At 46.7% G+C, this 19,830-nt stretch overlaps 1 protein-coding gene across 5 annotated transcripts in view; it reads left to right on the top strand.

Annotated features, from left to right (window-relative positions):
- Window positions 1–11,425: 11,425 nt before the first annotated feature.
- Window positions 11,426–19,830, top strand: part of LPP (LIM domain containing preferred translocation partner in lipoma) — a 688,691-nt gene continuing 680,286 nt past the window's right edge. For 4 of the 5 annotated variants that reach the window (XM_060099284.1, XM_060099283.1, XM_060099282.1 and 1 more), the window contains exon 1: window positions 11,426–11,569. The gene's annotated coding sequence lies outside the window, so the exon portion shown is untranslated. Of the gene's footprint in view, window positions 11,570–11,650; window positions 11,734–19,830 lie in introns of those variants that run through there. The other variant, XM_060099285.1, reaches the window with a different exon arrangement.

Consider the following 19,830-nt stretch of genomic DNA (forward strand, 5'->3'; position numbering starts at 1 on the left):
ATCTCCCTTACCATCAGGGCACATGGAGTAGGCTCTGCCAATTAGATGTCTCTGGTCTAGGCACTGACTAACACGAGTGGATCAAGGAAGCAGAGCAGAACTGGCCAACTCCAGTTTCCAGATGCAGCATGGCGGCAGTTCTAGAGGCAGCACCTAGGGTCGGGTACAAGCACTAATGTCCATAGCCAGCTGTGGCATTTAGGAGTGTCACCATGGGAGCAATTAAATAGCTTATTATATAGTCTTTGAACCTGCTCTTTAGTCTCCAAGTAGACTATGAAAGCTCCTCAACATCAGTTTAATAAATTTATTTTCTGTTTATATTGTCAGAGACTAATTCACAACTAATTTACAACTAAGAACCCTGCATGATACGATCAATACCTTTTAAACAGACCCCATGGTGGTCTTATTTTCTGGTTACCATTTCTTAAATGAGTGGTCATCTGCTTTTATAACACAGTAAATCCTTGACTCCACTCTATCCGCCTGGGTCAGGGTCGAACCCATTCTCAGAGGAGAGCTGGATGTCATATTCCATTTCCGGCCCAGCTCCTGGTGTCTTCAGGTTTTCATTCTGTGCAGGTCTGTTGGTTGGGGCTGGGATTTCCTAGCTCTGAGAAAGCAGAAACAGAAGTCTGATGGGGGAAGGGGTAGCTACCTAGGGCTCTGTCGGGTACAGATCTTGCCCAGAGGATCAGTTTCCTCACCTATTAAAGTGGAGGATGGGATTTGGTGATTTCTAAAGGCTACATACCTGTATATGCATGCAAAGCTGACCCACAAGTGATGAGGCAGGCTAAGAGGGACCAGAGACAGGAACCAAGCTAAAAGGTGCTGGGTCAGGGAGAACTTCTGGCATTACACTCACTCTCTAGGACAAACTAAGTATGAAAACTTGTCATCTCAGAATCAAACTGTAAGCAGGGGATTAGCAACAGGATCAGATAAACTGCCCAGTATTCTTGATTCTTTTTATTCTTTACCCTAACGAATGCTACTTTCCTTTTGATTAAGTGTGGAATAGCAATGGGAAACATTGCAATTTAGACACTTTTTGAACTGTAATCATTAGTCAATATAAAACAGAAGGAAACAAAATCAAATCTGTTTCTTCCACCTCTGCCATGGTGATCAAGCATAATCCTCTAACTGTAATCAGAGGTAGGAATAAAATGTCAAAGCCATGTGCTTTAAAGAATTTAATTGGAGACTCGGCCATCATCCCAATGCGGCAACCACTTTTTTTTTTTTTTTTTTTTTTTTTTTTTTGCGGTACGCGGGGCTCTCACTGTTGTGGCCTCTCCCGTTGCGGAGCACAGGCTCCGGACGCGCAGGCTCAGCGGCCATGGCTCACGGGCCCAGCCGCTCCACGGCATGTGGGATATTCCCGGACCGGGGCACGAACCCGTGTCCCCTGCATCGGCAGGTGGACTCTCAACCACTGCACCACCAGGGAAGCCCCACTTTTTTTCTCTTGAAAGAAAAGGAGCATTTAAGCATCAGTTAAGTCATCCTCCATTTAAGAGCCTGATGCCCTAGAAAGTCTTCTTATCTACATTCTATTCAGGGAAATCAAGGCTCAATATATATTGCATTTGGGTCAAACTGTGGTTTAGTAGATCTATTGTTATCAATAGGTTGACAAATTAAGAGTCAAATAGACCATGAGAGAACACTGGAGGCTAACTTTGAGAACAATGTTGAAAAGGTTCAGTGGGGATAGGAAAAGCAGTGCTAGGAATCATGGAAACCAGTACCAATCGTTTCATACCTTTGCATGGTGTTTACAGTCTGCAATGTGCTTTCACATTCATTATTCATTATTAGCAGAGTTGGGACTAGAACCCAAGTCTCTTGACTCCTTGCCTGAGCATCTTCCCCTGGGCTCAGTTATATGGTTGAGTGCTTCATCTGTGCATGGTACAGGGGGCCTAAAATATGTGACCTGTCCTACTCGGAATTTGCAAGTGCCACCAGAAAACATTCACACTGCTTATCTTTCTGCTAAGGAAATCTTGAAGGGTTCTTGTTCTTTTCCTGTCTGTCTATTAAACCATATGTGCGAGCAAAGAGAAAACTTATAATAAAAAACCTGCAGAAAGGAAGCTATATCTTTTTGCCAGAGCCTTCTCAATGCCCTGCAGGTATCTGAGCCTCAGGTTACACAGCTGCAGCCACCTGGGTGATCTGGAACTAGGGGGGATCAGGATCTAAAGGTGAGATATTAAGGTAGTGGGGTAATCTATGAGTCAACCTGACAAATGAAATATCATGTGCCTGACTGGGAACTTGTAAGGTTCAAATGAAAGGTGAAAACACCAAGCTCTCTTGGTTTAAAAAAAATCATTTTAGGATGCAAACGTGAATTGATGACCTACTATTCTAGATGTATATTTATTTTTATTCTTTTTGTTTCTTTGGTAGGATTGTGCTAATATTGTGTACTCAAAGTGCCTTTGCATTTTCCTGGTGACCATTCAGTGGAGCCCCATCTAATATTAGTGTGAGTGATTGAAATGAAAGCATATAGTGAAAATTTTTGCTTGAAATTATCCTTGAAAAATACTTAGGAAGGTGCCCTGTTGGTGCGCAACCCAGCCTGTTTTTCCTCCAGCTTTGGAATTAATTGCTGTTTATTGGTTGAGCCCGAGAAGCAGTAGCTGGCTTTTAACTGAGGACCATGCTGAATAAAAAATGGGTACCATTAAACAACAAAATCATAGAGGGGGAGAGTTGACAATGAAAGATGGGCAGAGACTGGGAGACCCAGTGTGGGAGGGCAGGTTCACATCTTGCACCTCCTGCTCACAAGAACCCTGGTGGTAAGGACCACCAGTGGCATTTCCATGGTTACCTCTCTCCTCTCTCTGCTCTCATGCTGAATTTGTGGATGCTACATGCATCAATGATGGGACTACACTGTAATGAGAACCTGACCTCACACAAGGGGACAAGTGGGAGAGAACTGTTTAGGGCAGAATCTGCTAGACTTAACAACTCATTGAAGAGAGGAGTTGAGGGGAGAGAGAGGTCAGGAATGATTCAGGGTTGTGACTGGGATGGTTGGAAGTAGGGAGGTATAATGTAGGGAGGACTTAGGAAGTTGAATTTAGAGCCATGCTGAGTTTGAGGGTTCTCAAGTAAAGGTTGGATAACCTATAGAGAATACTAGTTTGAGTCCGCAACTCAAAAGTGAGAAACAAAAATATGAAAATTGTCTATAATTGGGAGCTTCTAATTAAAATTAAATTTATTCTGCAAGGTAGGAGAAACCTAGTTGCATTCAATTCGAGGTCTATTCCACCCTTTCTCTGGGAATGCACTAACACAGAATGTCTTAAGCTAACTGGTTGAGTGAAGGGCTAACGGTTAGAAATATGGAGAAAAATCTCATTAAATATTTCAAAATAATATCTCACTACAAACCACCTGCTAAGGATTCCCAAGAAGATTCAATCGTCAAAAGAGGGACTGCAACTGTCCAAATATTTGTTGTTTTTTTTGTCTTAAAAAATGAGCGCTATATTGTCTTTGTCTTATTCCAGACACATAGGAAAAGTTAAAATAACATAAGCTTATTGTAAGAAAATTCTGGTAAGCAAAAAGGAATCATTTTACCATTTAACGACAATCACTTTGAAAACCTAAGTTCATATCCTTTCAGATTCCTCTTTATATGCCTATCCTTTTTTTTCCACTTTAAAACATTGTGTACTCAAGATAAATGAAAACACATGACCACATAGAGAGTTTTACATGATACATTCATAGCAGTGCCATTCATAATAGCTCCAAAGTTGAACTAATCCAAATATTCAACAACTGATGATGGATAAACAGAATATGGTATATCCATCCAATAGATTAGTATTAGGCCATAAAAAAGAACAAAAACCATTAATACATGCTACAACATGGATGAACATCAAAAACATTATGCTAAGTGAAAGAAGCCAGATGCAAAGCCACACAATTTATGATTCCATTTACATGAAATGTCCAGAATATGCAAATCTATAGAGACAGAAAGTAGATTAGTGGTTGCCCGAAGCTGCAGGCAGAAGTGGGGAATGACTGTAAATGGGTGCAAGGTTTCTTTGGGGGATGATGAAACTGTTCTAATATTACAGTGCAGTGATGGTTATACAATTCCATAAAGTTATGTAAAATCACTGTATGCTTAAAATGAATGAATTTTATGATATATAAATTATACCACAATTAAGCTGTCAAAATATATATCATGGACCTCTTTTCATTCACCTAAAGCTGTAGTTGGAAATATAAATCTAATCAAATCCCTACTGTTGGGCAGAGATTCTCTCTCTTGCCCTGATATCTGCTGTGATTCCCTAAGAGTGGGTGAGGCTGTGTATCACAGCCACGAATGAGGCAAACTACATCCTAAAGCATATCCCCAGATACGCAGATCATCAAGAACGAGCAGACCCTCTTCAGAAGTCACACAGCTCTACACAGCTTCCTAAAGGAAGCAGAGAGGCCACCAAGACCAAGGCTGCAGACATCAAACCTCTGGACATTATTTTCTACCTCTTGTTGTTTTGTGAGGACAAAGATGTGTGCTCCATGTTTGCGTTCCTTCAACAGGCCCTGGGGGGTGTCTCCAGGCTCATCCTTGCCTGCTCCATCACTATCAAAAGAGGCTCCTGGCTGAAGTAGCAGGTCCAGTCCATCCAGGGGTCCATTGGGAGATCTCAGCCGAGCTATCTCACCTACTCCTTCCCTTGGGAGTTGCTATCCTGTTTTATCTTTGTTTTAACATGTAGAACTGGCATTGTGTCTATTTTTCTCAACACTATTCCTAGGTCTAGTACAGTTAGCAAGTGCATATTATATACCTGTTAAAATAAAAAGGTGGCATAAACTGTCTCCCTTTGTGTTTGAGTCTCTGTGAAACGTTTCATTGGTAGTGGGCCCAAGAGGGATTAAAGCTCCATCCATCAACATTTCTACTACCACAGACTGGCCCCCTGTCAGACTAGACTGCCTGACCTTTGAAGTTTCACTGGCTTCCATGCGTGGTCACAGTTCTCCTATGTTCTGGACTTACCTGAGGTCAAAAGCCAGCAGACTTGTGCAAGGGGTGAGTTGGGATGGGCCAGAATGCATTCAGATAATCTGATCCTGCGATCTGATAAAATGCAAACAATGATTACAGCCTCTGGCTGAAAACTGGGCTGCAAAGCTGGGTAAAATTGTGCAGAAATTCATGGGCAGATACAAACTATCATTTGGCCACATTAGCTTGATTTCTCAAAACCAATAAAGAAAGTAGCTTGTGATACTATTTTTCCCTCAAGAAAAAACCAAGTCTTTTCTCCCTCTCAAAACAGGGAGAAAATATTCATTTAGGAAGTCTGATAATCTATTCCTTTTTTACATGGAGATAATTTTTTCTCCATTGTACAATGAGATGTGAAGAATAGAGAGTAAACAGACCTTTTGTAACAGACTTCATTATCTTTAATACTGCACTTAATAAAAGCCTACCACTATTGTTTACCATACAAGTTTTCAACTCTTTACAAAAGGCTGATGCTTATCTGATCTGGTCAGAGGTCTTGTTTGCACCACAGGCTGGTACTGATAGTCTTGAGAAGAGGATTAAGCTCAGCTATAGAGCAGGACACATCAAGTATTTAAACTGTCACTTGTGCTTAATTCTTCCTGGAAAAAGTTGACCTTGAGTACTTTTTTAAAGAATTTATTTGATATAAAGTTGCAAAGCAACCATTGTTTTAATTCTGTGTCTACTCCCAGAGCAGAACTATATCCTTAGATAATTTCTAAAATTGATATACGCTAAATGTGAGAAGACCTAGTGAAACAGGAGGGAAGGGGGCAGGGCACAACCTTTGAAGGAATGACATAGCTCGAGGACATAACGTAAGCTGATTTGAACCAAATGGGTCCAAGATGTAGGACAAGTCGATTTCCATTAGATCTTGAGTCTCAGTATACGCTCACTGTAACACATCAGCAAGCTAAATGACACACCCACAGGCTCCATGACAGTCCCAAGACTGACCATAAGGATCAAAAAGTGGGTGGTGCGGGGCTTCCCTGGTGGCGCAGTGGTTAAGAATCCGCCTGCCAATGCAGGGGACACGGGTTCAAGCCCTTGTCCAGGAAGATCCCACATACCGCGGAGCAACTAAGCCCGTGTGCCACAACTACTGAGCCTGTGCTCTAGAGTCCGCAAGCCACAACTACTGAGCCCACGCGCCACAAGTGCTGAAGCCTGAACGTCTAGAGCCCGTGCTCCACAACGAGAGAAGCCACTGCAATGAGAAGGCCACGCACCGAAATGAAGAGTAGCCCCCCTCTGCCGCAACTAGAGAAAGCCCTCGGTCAGCAACAAAGACCCAACCCAGCCAAAAATAAATAAATAAATAAAAAATAAAAGTGGGTGGTGGCCCAATTCCTGGAAATCCCCACCCCTTCCTGAAATAGCTGGAATACTTCTCCCACTCATTAGCCTATGAAATTACCCACCCCTGTAAAAACTGACAACCCCATACCCTGGTGCCTTTCTCACCTTCTGAGATGGCCCACACTCTGTCTGTGGAGTGTTTCTCTCTAAATAAATTCATTTCTTACCTATCACTTTGTCTCTCACTGAATTCTTTCTGTGGTGAGACATCAAGAGCCTGAACTTCACTAAGTCGGAAGACTGTGGGTTTCGGCTGGGTTTGAGTCCTGGCCACGTGGGTTCAAGTCCCAGTCAGGGTTTTGGCTGGGTTTGAGTCCCAGCTTTGTGGGTTCAAGTCCCAATCTGGGTTTAGGCTGGGTTTGAGTCCCAGCATGTGGGTTCAAGTCCCAATCTGAGGTGCACAGTTTCTCTAGAATCTCGCACACAGGGCACATTGTAACAAATGACAAATATTAAATCCTCCCCCTCTCCCTCATCCCTCATGGTACCTGCCCAGAGTCATGGTCTAAGATAACACGACCAGTCTTCCAGAAAGACAATAGCAACTGTGTTGCTTTTCTAGCCAAGATAAAGGATTCTTGCATTCACTCACTCACTGGATAACATTTGATCGTTAAGTCCTAGGTGTTGCCAATGGCTGCTGGGGAGGAGAAATGAAGAAGACATGGAGCCCACTGTGAAGAGCTGTATGTTTGACAGGAGCAGATCAAACTTAGGAAAAATTACAATGCAATGGGACAATCCAGTGCGTGCTTTTTTTTCAGAATATAGAGAAATTATTTTCGTATCAGTGGAGGAGATCTGGAGGGAATGAGCAACAGGGAAGAGATTCCTTGAGAGGATGCTGGCAGGACAGGTAAAATCTGCATTCATGGAGGTGGGCCTGGGAAAGTATTTTGAGAAGAGGGAACTAGACGAGAAAAAGTCCTGAGGCAGGAAGTGCAGGAAGGTGTGTGTGTGTGTGTGTGTGTGTGTGTGTGTGTGTGTGTGTGTGTGTGTGTGTGTGTGTGTGTGTGTGTGTGTGTGTGTGTGTGTGTGTGTGTGTGTGTGTGTGTGTGTGTGTGTGTGTTTTGATGGTGGAGGGTTGGAGGTCCAGGGAGGGGCAACTGAAGAGTTTGGACTTAATGTGGTTGATATCATGGAACCTTTACAAGTTCAGAGTATAATGTGGCATGCTATGCTCTGGGAAGATGAATTTGGTCAACAGGTTGAAAGTAGCCTCAAATTGAAGACAGTGTTGGAGAGCATAAAGTCTGAGAACCTAATTGTGTGGATAAAGAAACTGAGACCAAAGAGGAAGTGACAAAGCAGTTTTAGGACAAGGAAAGGACTACAAACCTTCCTCTCCTTTGCCTCCCCATGCCCATCCTGCCTCTGTTTCCAAGTGGCCAGGCCCTGTTGATTCTTCCTCTCCCTTCCCACTGGTCTGCTTACATCCAGTCTTCATCTCTTGAGGAAGTTATCTGATTTTATTTAAATGCCCAGGCCTTTTACCTTCTGCATCTTCCTCTGCCTTTCACCAGGAACAAGAAGGAAAAAAACAGAACACAACAGTTGAATGCCTACATTGACAACGGCAGGCACTTTGTTAGAGATTCAGAGACAAGTTGCACTCTCAGCCCAGTAGCTGAGAAAGACAAGGTGACCAGTGACATCATGCAGAGTTACAGGGACTGAGGGTAAGCACAGAGTGATGGGAGCACTTTGTAGGGGCAATGCATCCACTGGAGCTGGTGGGAGGGGCAAAAAGGCCTCTCAGAGGACGTGATATTTAAGGCAGGTCTGAAGAAGCTAGGTAAGGGTTGCCAGGTGTACGGAGAAGAAAGACAGCTCCTGGGAGAAAGAATCCGCATAAAGGCAGAGCAGCAGGGTCAGTTAAGGTGTTTGAGAAACCACCAGACCTCCAATTGGCTGGAGGGTTCAGGGCTGGCAGACATGAGGCTGAAGAGCTATGCAAACTACACTGAGGAGCTTGGCCTGCTGGGTTTTAAGCTGGGGAGAGGCCACATAGGGTTGGTATTTACCTTCCATCTTCAGTGTCCCTGTTCTTATTATTTCTCCAGTAGCCTTTTCCTATCTTTGCCTCTTGGTCAGCCATGGCAGCTTATGAGTTCTGCACATTGGAATGTTCAACCTGAGACCAGATGGCCACTCAGCAGTGGGTAAGGGAAGAGTCAGGCTGCCTGGGCTCAGTGGGGCGTCTCAGTTTAACCGGGTACTAGCTCTGTGTTAAGAGCAGGCTACTTAACCTCCTTGGGCTAGAGAAAATAATAATGCCAACCTCAGAAGGGTTTTCTGAGGGTTAAGTGAAATGCAGATGAAAAATCCTTAGAATATTGCCGGGCATATATGAGGACAGAGAAAGGACTGACAAGAGCTACACAAAGGCCTTGGGGAAAGGGATTGTCATGGATGCAAGCAAATGGTGGGAACACAGCCTAGCGTTGTTCAGTCTTTGGTGTCATCAATGGCAATCCTCCAGTCACATGCCCTCCGCCCCACCTGAAATTTCGTGCTTCTTTTAGTCTCTGAATTGGTAAACCTGTATTTCTCTAGCATTGAGACTGCAGATTTACACAGCCTTCCCTTCTTTCCCAAGTCCCTGCACGCAGCAGGTTTTAATAGGGTTGTTGAGAAAAGTGTGAATACAAAAGAAACCGATCAGCAAATGAGGAGGCTTTTGATTTGGATTTGCACTGATGACAACACTGCATGTGGTTCGCCCAAGCATCCAATTTATGACTTTGCCTCTTACACTCCTGGTGAGTGCCTCCTGAGCAGAAATTATCTTTTGTGATTAACTTTATATCATGCTTGTGCTACCTCTAGGCCCACCTGAGCAATTCATAAATATTTCAGGAGGAGAGACCTAGTGATCTTCCCCAACACACTCATACAACAGTTTCAACATAATTAGGAGCATTTCTGGATCTAACACCGCACTCTTACAATGTGTATGATGAAGGAAATGAATGCTAATTATATGTTATTAAATCTCATTAATCCTCATTAGAACCCTATTATTCTTTATAAGTGGGTTACTAGGGAAGAAAAAAAAAAGAAGCACTGGTCAAGTCCCGTTATGGCCAATGGGGAATGGGTGAATCTATTCTTAGTTCGTGTGATACCAGGAGTTTTTCATGTTAAACAATAGCACTCAGAAATGTGGGTTTGATGAAGTGTTGAGAACAGAGTAAGTGAATTGTGGTGTAATAGGATGATCTTTTTAAAGCCCCAGAATAAAATCTCTTTAAGAGCTCATGTTTCCTATTTCAAACTACATTAGTTGCAAAAACAAAAATATTTCATTATTGCATGGAATAGGTACCCTTGACCTTACCTCTACTACTATCTTCATATTTTTTTGTATGAGTAGATGAGAAACTGAGAGCAAGAGAGATGGAGTAATTTGGACCCAAGAATGTCTGGATTCAAAGACTTTGCACTAAGAAGATGCTCGATAAATGGTTAAGTGCAGAAATGTGTTTCTGCGTTTAATTCTTGGTCAAAAAGAATCCCACCAAATCCCAAAAGAACCAAGTTTTGGAGGTTTCATGAATTAGTAACTCACGGTGTACTCTCAACATTCATTAACAGAAATTAGGAGGTCAGGGCCTCCTTGTTGGGTGGAAAAAGCATGGGATTAGTCAGGTGACCTGGCTGGGGGGAGGTGGGTTCAGGTGATTACTCTGTTGCTTATTTTGTGTTGGGTTAAGTCATTTTACCTGACTTTTTACCTCAAATGTAAACGATGGACTATAATTTGTCCTAACAAGAAGATCTAATAAACCAGTGAGAAAGTGCTTTTATGATGTGCTGGGGTGAGGACATGAATAGGACAGAAATACAAGGAAAACAGTCTCCAGCCTTGGAGTGCCTTCCAGGCAATGTCTGCTGCACATTTTAACCCCCTGACACCGTTATTGGTGGGTCCCCTGGTTGCTCACATTCACAACCATCTGAGGAAAAAAAGTCCCACTCAAACCTTCCAAGAACAGGCTTGCCTTTCACCCAGTTCGCAGATTTTTTTTGAAGCTGTAAGCACAGAATAAGCTTTCTGGGCTTCCGGCAGGGCTGTGAAGTGAACTCCAGGGTTTCGTTTATTTGAGCACCGGACAGAGGGAGTTGCCTTGAAGCAACTGATCGGCATGGCTATCCAGGGCTCACTGGCAATTAGAACATTCCAGGAACTGACTCCCTCCGGGTCCCAGGGAAGCTCTGAATCTCTTCCCAAGGTGGTCCTCGTTGCTCGCTGACATCTAGCCTGGTTCACTGCTCCGCGGGAAGGAGGGAGTCCAGGGTTCTGCCTGGAGACAGGAACACAGCTGGGAGGCCGAGCATCCGGGTCCCGCGCCTGGATCTGTGGCGGGCATGACCTTGTAGGAGTCGTTTCTCCTCCGAGAGCTCCAGTTTTCCCATGTGTGAAGTGGACGGGCTGGAAGTTGGTCTGGGCCAGCTCCGAACCTCGCTGGGAATCCGGGGCGGGGCTCACGAGGAAGACCTCGGAAGGGGATTCCACGGCAGGATCTCGTCTGCTCAGATTCAGGCCCCTAATCTGGCGCCCTAACAGTGGACGCAGGTTCCCCCATTTTTTCGGCAGCCCCTCTCCCCGGCCGCTTCCTCCTTCTACGTCTCCTTCCTCTTCCTCCAGTGCAGGCAAAACCTCCACACCTCCCTTTCCCTTCCTCCTTTGCAGTCTCCCCGCATCCCCGCGTCTTCCCTTCCTCCCAGGAAATCAACTGTCGTCAGCGCGCCCACCTTGGGGCAAGGCCACGGCCCGCGGCGGGCGCCCCCTCCCCCGGCGGCGAGCGCGGCGCGGCGCGGCGGCCCCGCGGGCACCCGCCTTCCCATACCTTACATGGACAAATGCGTGCAGGCAAAGTCAGGAATTCAGGCCCCTGACGTCAGCCTCCAGCTCTCAGGGCACCGCACGGGAGACCGAGGGGAGGGGGTGGGGACGGTGGGGAGGAAGGAGGGGGAAAGGCACCAACCAGCAGCCGCTCCAGCCCTGCCGAAGTTTCACTTTTTGTCTGTGGGTTCGCTCCCGGGCCCCGCGCGAGCTTTCCTGGGATAAGTAGCTTTAGCGAGCGGGGGAGAGCCGGGCGCTGCAAGGTAAGGGCTGGCTGCGCGGCCGGGGGCGCGGGGCGCGGTGCGGGGCGCGGGGCCGGGCCTGGGGACAATGGGAGGGGGAGTGCCTGGGCACCTCCTCCTTCTCCGCTGCCTCCGCCTCCAGCCGCCGCCGCCGCCGCCGCTGCCCCGGCCGCCTCCTCCCCGAGGTATTTGTTGCAAATCCTCCTTCCTTCCCCCCACTCTCCGCCCGCGGGCGCCTCGGGAACCCCCAGCCCTCCCCGAGCGCGAGCGCCTCCGGGGTGGCAGGAGCGCGGGGCGCAGGGCGCCGAGCGCGCGCCCGGGCCGGGCCGCAGGGCCCGCGGTGCGGAAGTGCCGGCCGCAGTGTGATCATGGGGTGCACGCGTGGGGGAGGGGGACCCCGAGTTTTTCGGGAAGCGTCGACCGGGGGCTGGGCGCGGGTGGAGGCCTTCCCTTCGCGCCCCCTGCCCGGGCTTTTCAGGGCTCCCAGGGGGCGGGGCCACACCCAGCAGCTCCGAGCTTTCGCGGAATCACAGTTGTCACAGTGGAAGGGGCCTAGGAGCCCTCACATCAAGTTCCCCCATTTTCCAGCTGGGGCAGCTGAGGCCCAGAGAGGAGGAGAGCCTCCTCAAAGTCGCTCACTAGAGGCTGAGCCATAATTAAAATAAATGGCTTCCGACTCCTAGTTCCTTTTCTCCAAGCAGTTTTCCAGCGCCCACTGTGAGCCTGCGCCATGCCGGGTTGCTGGGTCAGATGCATTTAGGGCCCTTACTCTGCCCTCAGGGAGCGCACAGTCAACCCGAGGAGCCAGACGTGACCCAAGGTAGAAGGTGCTAAGCGCTGGGGAAAAGGCAAGGGTAAAATTTCAAGGGTCTCGGAGAAGAGTTTGGTTTCCTCATCCCTCAGGAAGCATCAGAGGCTTTGGAAGGATGGGGGGTTTTCTGAAGGCAGCCAGGCTCAAGGAGCGAGGCCTTGTGCGGGAGGCAACCGCAGAGCAGAGAAGACTCAAAATGTGGAGAGTGGGGATGGAGCTGTAACTGTTACTGTGCTGGGAGCACGGGGTTGGGAGGCATGGGTACAGGAGATGAGATAATCAGTGGAATTGGGCCTGAGGGGTGTCTTTGGGACTTTGAGGTGCTGGGGGAGCTGAAAGAGCTTTGTGGCTTCCCTTCCCTTCCCAGTGACCCAATGTCTGCTCGCCCTCAACACAAAATGCAAAAATTTAGGTTCACGTTTGAGCTGCTTTTCTAGGACCAGACTCTGCTTAACCTTGTGTCCAATCCCGTCTCTCTTTCCACCTCCTCCCCCTTTTCTAGTGCTTGCTTACCAATAAAACTCATTCTCACGAAGGTGTTAGTGACTTGGCAATGGCTTACCTCCCCCAGCACAAGAGCATTTTAAGAAAGCCTTTAAGCGGAAGGAGAGAAAGCAGCTAACACTCTCCTCTCCCCTGCATCCTCACCCTCCCTGCCCTTACAGATAGGGAAACATAAATAAAAGCCCAGAGAAGACGGGTGCCAGTTCTAAAGCCTACAGTGAATAATGGTAGCCGGTGGGAGGCCAGAACTTCCAGTAGGGTTCTCTGTACCCCATGACCAGCCTTCTTCCTTTCGGGGTCTCTGCCTGTACCAGGCTCAGTCAAAAGGAAGAATGTGTATCTTGTTTTTTTTTTTTTTTTTAATCTCAGTATAAGAATACACTTTTTATTTATTTATTTTTATATACAACAGATTCTTATTAGTCATCCATTTTATACACATCTGTATACATGTCAATCCCAATCGCCCAATTCATCACACACACACCCCCCACGGCTTTCCCCCCTTGGTGTCCATACGTTTGTTCTCTACATCTGTGTCTCAATTTCTGCCTTGCAAACTGGTTCACCTGTACCATTTTTCTAGGTTCCACATATATGCGTTAATATACGGTATTTGTTTTTCTCTTTCTGACCTACTTCACTCTGTGTGACAGTCTCTAGGTGCAAGAATGTATATCTTGCATTTAATTTTTGCAAGACAGTCCCCCCAACACCAACACCCAGGCCTTCAGAGTCTAGACTGTAGACTCTAGATGCGAGATAGGTAGCGGGGGTTAGCTGTCTGAATGGTAGGGGTGCACGCCTGGGGCCTTTGGGTCAGGCAGCTGCCCAGGGTCATGCTCCTTGTAAGCAGCGGGCAGGCCTAGAGCCGGCTTTGGGGGTTGACAGAAGGAGGAGAAACAGCTGTGGAGCTGGTTACTATGATTGGGACTGACTGAGTAGGACCCTTCTTCGAGTGACATATGCCAGTGGACAGTCAGTTCCAGGCAGTGGGAGATGGGAAAGGAGGCTTCATTATGAAGGTCCTTAAAAATGCCAGGCATGGATATGACTTGAAGTGATCAATCGAGGGTTTTGAGCAGGCTGGGACATGAGTGAGAGGAGAACTGGCATTGGGAGGCCTTCTGCTGCCCATTCCAGTGAGACAGGCCATAATCTGGCCTAAGAATATTATCGGTGGGGTGTTGCACATTTACCCCACGTGTGTCTGTTATGTGCCATTGGCAAAGATGAAAATTTTACGGCAGGTTCCTTATTTTACTGAGGCATATAAATTGTACATTGTATGTATTGAGGCATATAAAAAGTATACTTTTGCACATTTTAATATCACTGAAATTGGGTTGTCTTATAATCACAGATGTGTCATAGTTGAGCAGCTCTTCATTCTAAGTTGATAATGGTACATCTTACCCTTGATGGCTAAGAGTTGATAAAATTTGTTGATCATACCCTTTATGAATGTACAGTGCTTTGCACTTTATAAAAGTTTTCCATCAGATATTCCATTTGAATCTCAAAAGTCCCCTGAGAATTGGGCCTGGTGATCCTGTCATCTCGATTTTACCTCTTGCCCAAGGTCACAGAGCTAATTAGAAATGTGCTCAAAATGACAGCCTAGAACTTTGCCTCTTGATGTTAATATGCGACTTTACCCTGCTATGGAGCTAGCATGGGTTAATTAGGCATGGGAAGGTCAAATTGAATTTGATTTCAGAACTATGGCTGAAGATGCTGGAATGATGGTGGGTTTTTTTGGGGGGGTGGGGTTTGGCCAAGGGCAGAATGTAACTCATGAGGACTGGGAGGATCCCTTAGCCTAGAGATTTGCTGCATTAAATGGAAAATGGGCAGGAAGATAGAAGATGCCAGGTAACACAGTAAAATCAGAGGATGGAGCACGCTGCTGTTTTTACACAGAAAGGAGAGGAACAGTGGATGAAGCACACAGGTTCTGGAGCCTCCCTTCTGTGAAGCAGGAACTGGCTAGCCCTGGGAGTACAAAGATGAGGAGGACACGGTCCCTGTTCCTGGGGAGCACCTGTGTGTGTGTGTGTGTGTGTGTGTGTGTGTGTGTGGTGCTGTTCGAGGGCTATGTTTCTGCTGCACTGACGTGGTTCCACCTCAGGGAAGCTACCAGAGGGAGCAGTGCCTGAAGAGAATCTTTAGGGTTATATAGGAATCGCCCAAGTGGAAGAAGACAGGTAAGGGCTGAACCTGTTAGGCATATGCAGACAAATGTAGGGAAGGAGCATGGCAGTTGAGGCTGGTTTTTGCATGGCCAGCATGAACAGGGTGGTGGGAAATGGGAAAAGGGAGGACTTTCATTCTTTGCTAAGTAGATTTAAATTTATCTTGTGGGCTCTAGGGGCCATTAAAGGCTTCTCTAGAGATTTGCAGGAAAACAAGGCTGGGCAAGGGCTCTGGAAGCATCTGTGGGATTAGGTATTGGGATGCTAACTGCAGGAAGAAGAGTAACATATTTAGTAAGTGGTTGAGTGGAGCTGAGACTTTGACCCTGGGCAGTAATTAGGAGTCCTGGCTCAGCGTGTGCATTGCTGGGTGGGGACTTTTCCTGGATAATGGCATTGGAAGGCAGCACCCAGCTGGAAGAAACCGAGGCGAGGAAAGGGGAGGTAAAGTTGTGATGCATGCAGGAAGCTTATCTGGGTGGAAATCCATGGGCTTGAAGGTGTGTGTGAAGCAGAGGTGGGGAAGGGAAGAAGGAATGGAATCGTGATGTGGGAGTCTGCTCTAGATGGCTTGGATGCGTGGAGGAAATGGCAGTGCCTTCTTAATGCGAGTCATAGAAATGGGGAAGGACACTGATGCATTGATGAGGACCTCACCTCTCCTGACTTTCTACAAATAGGGTGGGTGGGTGGCTGGGGGTTAATGGGATTCATGCTTGGAAGCAGGTAAACCACAAAATTGAGGCTAGAAAATGTTTATCTTTCGATTCTTCTTTCTTAATAATAACATAATTTAAAAAATTTGAGTACTTACCGTGTACTTACATAATTCTCATACTGATTCATTAAAGTAGGTTTTATGGTTATCAATCTCATTTTGCAGATGAGAAAATGAGTTTGGTTAAATAAGGTTACACAACTACTAAGTGAAATGGCGAGTTTAGAACCTTTCCCTGATCTTCACCACTCTCTCTGTGCCGCCAGAAGGAAAAGTGAAAATTGTCGATGAAAATTAATCAGTCGATCTAAAAAAGAACTGGAAAATTTTATTCGATCCAAATTTGAGCATTATAACCCGGGAAGAGCATCTCAGAACGCTCTGAGAACTGTTCCGCCTGTTAGAAGTCAAGGCACGGTTATATAAGCTTTTTGAGACAGAGGGCTGTACATCACATGATGTATTGATATTATCAACAGTTTACTTAATGCAGATCTAAGCATCATCCTGGTGGGTCATGTGACCCCTGCAACATCAAGAAGGAATGTTATTAAGGCATTGTCTGTTTGATGCTAGGAGCATGTTGCTCTTGACGGTTGAGCAGGTATTCCTGCCGCTGGGGGAGGTCTGGTCGAATCGTAATGCAGATACTCGATGCGCACTGCGGGGAGAGAGGGGGCCAAAGGGCAGGGAAGCATTTTTATGTTTAAATTTTCTTGCCTTGCCATAAAATATGAATTTTATTTCACAAAGTCACCACTGTCTTTCAATGTTCTTCCTCAGAATTTAACTCAGTACCCATTCTTGGGCCCCAGCAGGACCATAATCCAGGGTTTCCCTGGGCAAGCAGCCTTTTCACTTCCATACTGGTGCTGTTTCAGCCCGGTCTCTCTTGAGATGCTGCCATTCCCTCTACCCTTTGGGTGTCTTCTCTCTGCAAAGCTAACTGGAGAGAGAACAGAGCTTCTCTAGCAAGCATCTGCTTCCTCCCCACAACATTGCCTTCTCCCCAGTCTCTTGGAGTAATAAGGATTTGAGGTACCCCACAGAGAGGCAGTTGGGGAAATAGGATAACAAAGTAGGGGAGTGATGGAGGGTCTTGATCTCAGTCATTGCCCTTGATCTACGGCTCCTGGGACAATGTTCTCTGGAGTCGAGCCAGATAGCTCCTGTTGGATCCCGCCCTTCCCTAGGTCACTCAGACCTCTTCCTCCAAGAAGGCTTTCTGGCTCAGGACTCCGAGTGATCAACTAAGGTCCTTTCTGTGACCTACCCACCTCAGGTGGGTTATTTGCATTTGGATAACTTACAGGTAAGATATTTTCAGGGGCGAGAAGACAGATCCTAGGAATGGCACCCAGCAAAGTAAATAAGACCTTGGCTTTCTCTTCTTTGAATACCTCTCGTCTCTGGTACCTTGAAGATGTTCAGTAACTGCTTGATTACTCATTTAGAATGAGTAACATTTACTGATACAATGTAAGCACGGATCACGCTTGACCACATATATTTGCTTGACTTTGTTCTCCCCTCCCCTTTAAAATAAGCGGCAGGAGGTTCGCAAGGATGCCTGCTTTGTTAAGGGCCATGTTCCCCAGTCCGGAGGAGTGCCTGGTACAGCGTAGGCACCCTGGAACTGTTTGTTAGGTGAAGAGGGGGTTGGCTTAGTGTACTGCAACCACAAGATAGCAATGATGGGGGAAAGGAACGTTTTACTGACTGAGAGGTTTGGGCCTGTGGGGTCCCAGGACTGGATTGAGTCCCCACGATGCTGTGAAGCCGCCACAGGTGGTACTCGGCAGTCCCACCATCAGGGTCAAGATTAGGGGGTGGGAGTGTAGAACTGATTGTCTAAATTAACTAGCCATCCCAAGAGTAAGTGTGATTCAAACTGCGCTTTCCTTTCTCCCTCACAGCCAGGTGGTCGTGTTGTCTTTGAACATTCTGCTGTTTTCATGTCCATGCCTTTGCTTATGCTGTTTTCTGTACCCGGAGTTCCAGGCCTCTCTGCGTGTTGTAAACCTATGATTAATTAATTAATTAATTAAGTTATTTATTTATTTATTTATTTTCTTTCTTTGCGGTACGCAGGCCTCTCACTGTTGTGGCCTCTCCCGTTGCGGAGCACAGGCTCTGGACGTGCAGGCTCAGTGGCCATGGCTCACGGGCCCAGCCGCTCCACGACATGTGGGATCCTCCTGGACCGGGCCACGAACCCACGTCCCCTGCGTCGGCAGGCGCACTGTCAACCACTGTGCCACCAGGGAAGCCCGACCTATGATTTTTTAAGTTCAAGGCGAAAACCCACCTTGTGCCATGAAGCCATTCCCAGACTCTTAGCCCCCTTATACCCCACTTATATGTGTGATCACATGCATCTCTGTCTCTTGTGTTCAGTTCAGCACATCATTCGGGTTCTGAGTGATTACCCATGCCAGACAGAAATGCTGGAAACTGATCTTACAAAGACAGCTAAGGCTCTGTCTTCAAGGATCTTCATTCCAGCCTAGGAGACAGACTGAAATAGAACATGGGAAGGCCCTACTAGAGTGATGAACAAAAAAATAATGGGAGCCGTGAGAAATGGCTTACTGACTACCTGGAAGAACAGGAAAAAATGCTCATGGAGAAGAAGACATTGGGTTGGGTTTTGAAGGGTGAGTAGGCGTTCTTATGGTGGACAGAGGTGGAAGAGCTTTCTGGGTAGAGAGACCTTGCTATACAGGCACAGGCCTGAGGCCTAAGAGTGTTTGGGGGCTGTGTTTGGAGATCACTGAGAAAGATGGGGCTGGCCAGGGAGGATTAGAGGGTAAAGGGCTGGCAGCTTGAGCTGAGGACGATGGCAGCAGTGGTGGTGGGTAGGGAACAGGAGGGCTTTTGTTACTTTTTGAGCAAAGGAGGGTGTCGTTGGGTCTGTGTTTCAGAGAACTCTGGTGGCAGAGTGATAGCAGTTCTGGGCCAGAGGCGGAGACACCGCTTAGGAGGCTGCTGAAATGTTCCAGGTCAGGAAACACTGGCCTGCACCAGGTCAGCAGAGTAGAGAGGGAAAAAGTTGTTTAGTGTTAGAATCTTATCAGGCAGCTTAGTTCCTATTCTTGTCCTTCCAATTATTTGCCCGCTTATCAGCCTTGACTGGAAAAACGATTTTATCGGCACCAAAGCTTGTAGGCAGTGGAAGCAGCAGGCTGGCTGCCAGTTCATGCCTTAGAATTGTGGGCTGGGGCCTTGGTGGCCAGAGCCACCTGATTCCTCCTTTTGCTGTTGAGGAAACTGAGGCCCCAGGGAAAGGACAGAAGTGCTCAGTCACACCCTTGTCTGCTGAGCTGGAGTTGGGTGTGGCCCTTACTCCCTTTCCTGCCCTGTTTCAAGGGTGTTATTCTCCCCACCCCACCTCCAGGGGCTTTGCTTGGGAGAATTTGGGAGGGACTATAACTTGGAGATCGTTGTTACTGGGCTTGAACCTTGTTCTTTGCACTTTGAAAACAAAGTGATTAAGGTTCAGTTTCAGTCTGCGAGTGCTTTGGGGGTTTCTTTCTTTTTCTGCTATTTATTCCTGTCGCTTATTTGCCGGAACCAAGCTTCTGCATGATAACTTTAAGGTTCCTTGCCTGTGGCGGCCCCCACCCTCATTCCCCTTTTATTTTTACTTATTTTTGCTTGCCTAAAGGTTTTCAGGCTGCCAGCATTAGATCCCTTACAGGATAGATCCTGCTGTTTTTTCTTTCCGTCTTAAACCTGCCCATCACAACCCATCTCATAGAACCCATTAGCGTTTCGTAGCCTTTGTAGCACTTTTTATGTGGAGAACGCATTTTACGGTTGTTTTTTATTACTTAGCTCACAATTGCCATCCAAGAGATGGGTCGGCAGGATCAAACTTGTAAAGTTCAGGGCTGAAGGAACTTCCCCTGCGGTGCTTAAGTGGTAGAGTGAGAATCAGACTCAGCTCTAAAGCTCCTGTCTTGCTCCTTCCTTCTCTTCTGCTGGTGAGCTGGAGATAATTGATGTGAAAGTCCTTAGCAAGCCCTATACACAGGTGGGAAACTGTTATTAT

The sequence above is a fragment of the Mesoplodon densirostris genome, chromosome 5 (genome assembly GCF_025265405.1).
Source record: "Mesoplodon densirostris isolate mMesDen1 chromosome 5, mMesDen1 primary haplotype, whole genome shotgun sequence".
Classification (NCBI taxonomy): Eukaryota; Metazoa; Chordata; class Mammalia; order Artiodactyla; family Ziphiidae; genus Mesoplodon; species Mesoplodon densirostris.